General features: G+C 34.5%; 1 protein-coding gene across 1 annotated transcript in view; it reads right to left on the bottom strand.

The window, feature by feature from the left end:
* PEX7 (peroxisomal biogenesis factor 7) overlaps positions 1 to 2,078 on the bottom strand; it is an 82,050-nt gene that overhangs the window by 62,832 nt on the left and 17,140 nt on the right. The window lies entirely within an intron of this gene.

A 2,078-nucleotide genomic window follows, 5' to 3' on the forward strand; every position in this document is an offset into this window, starting at 1 on the left:
TTATTTTCCTGTACAATTTCAATAACAGAGGTTTTATACATATAAGCATATAAAACCTAACATGGCTAAGCAAATTCAGTTTTTGAAAACATCTGACTTTTTCCTCAAGAATATTCTCCATTAATACTTTAAATTTTTTGTACCATATATTCTGAAACAAGCAAGAGAATTTTTATGGAGGAATGCAAGAAAATGTTGACAGTGGTTATATAAAAGGGGGGTTTTACTTTTTATTTGGTATGTTTTTGTGTTTGAATTTCCTTATTATGCACATGGTTAGAATAGGCATTATCTGGGATAGTATTTTTTCTTTATAAATTTATTTTTTGGAAGTTTTAAAAGTAAAAAATAAAAAGTAATGATCTTACTTTGTCAATTGCCACAGATATTTATGATTAACTAGCATATGTTACATATTCTTAAAATCGTTACTCAGACTTAGCGACCTTTGTTCTGATAAACCAAGGATAAAACCATTTAAACAAAGTAGCTCAATGGCTAGTAAACAAGAGCTAGACTGGTTCCATATTTTGAAAGATTTATTATCAGTTGTAATATAAACAAACTATATTTGTTCATTAATAGCTGTGTTCTAATTCACATTATGAAAAGTAATGGTGTGGCAACTATTACAATATCACTAAGGATTGATATTCCATTTTCTTAACTACATGAACTATAAGTCCAAATGCCTTTACATGTACTTTTTCCTCACCGCAGAGAACAATTCTATCTTATAATCACGGGCAGAAGACAGTGTTACTCTTGCTGTCTCAGCTTCTCCTCCCCTGTCATCCTCTGGAAGGACCCTGACACTGAACTTCATCATGTAAAATCAGGACAACAGGACACAGGCGGGACTGGTGGGAAGAAGAGGTAAAGGATGAAAGTCGAAGAGCTGTGAGGGCAGTTAAAGGGGTATCAGAAGAATAAGGCAAATGGCCAAGGGAGAGGTGCTCCAGGGCAGCTAGGAGCAAGTGCAGACAGGGAGATCTATCTGAACGACTACCTGGCAGGTGGACTACGCTGCTTTAAATGGTTCTGTAGAGAAGCTGAGCAATATTTCTCTACAACTTACAAATAAGTTCAGGTTTTATATGATTTACAAATTGGCCCAGAAAACAAATTAGTAAATCTCTATGCAAACAGTACAAGTGTAATAATTAAATTTCAATGAAATGACTTTTCTCTATAAAAAAATGAGACATATAAATATAAGTATCTACTTTACTTTAGAACTAATGACATAAATCAAAAGCAAAGAGTCAGAAAAAAGACAATACCAAAGAACATCCTTGCTATGGCTTAGAGGCCATGACTTAGAATATCCCTAGAAGGAGGGTAAACATCAAGGAAAGGAGAGACTGATACCGCAGCCCTCACTTGCTCTTTGTCCTGCATCTCTTCCTCACCAAAAAGAAATACGTTAAGTCAAATGTTTAAAATCATTAAAAAGTAACCCTGGCCTGGCTAACTCTTGTCTAGAGGTTGGTAAAGAATGAAATCGTCTAAAGAGCACAAAGAATCCTTTTCTTTTTTTTTTGGTGTGTGCGTGGAGGGCGGGGGGGGGGGGGGGGGGGGGCGTCTTTTTCTCTCACTATCTAAGGTACACAGCGCCACCTACTGGGGAAAGCAAGGCCACCATTTACTCACTACAAGCAAGGCTTTTGGTAAATATCCAATTATTTACCTGAGGCTGAAGCAAAGCAACCAGGGATGTGGGGAGACCAGATTGTGCTATAAATGATGTTTTCATGTCCTCTAAAGGTGCACAGAGACTTTCCAACAGTTGGATCCCACTACAAATAAATGAAAGGATTAATCAGAGGTAAATTCAAATGTATGTTTTTATATATACAATTCATAAAATAAATATATTTATATACACAGTATACATACATATCTCAAGAATTTTTTTAAAGTCTATTTTTGTGAAAAGTAAGATGGCATTTAAGGGGCCAAAATCAATGCTGAGCTAATTATTAGTTTACAGCCAAAAGATTAAAAAATTTTTAATTCTAATAAATGCTTTAATATATTTTTTTGAAAAGAAAATTAGCAATCTAATTTAAAAGTTA

Source organism: Pteropus vampyrus, unplaced genomic scaffold, assembly GCF_000151845.1.
Source record: "Pteropus vampyrus isolate Shadow unplaced genomic scaffold, Pvam_2.0 Scaffold24, whole genome shotgun sequence".
Taxonomy (NCBI): Eukaryota; Metazoa; Chordata; class Mammalia; order Chiroptera; family Pteropodidae; genus Pteropus; species Pteropus vampyrus.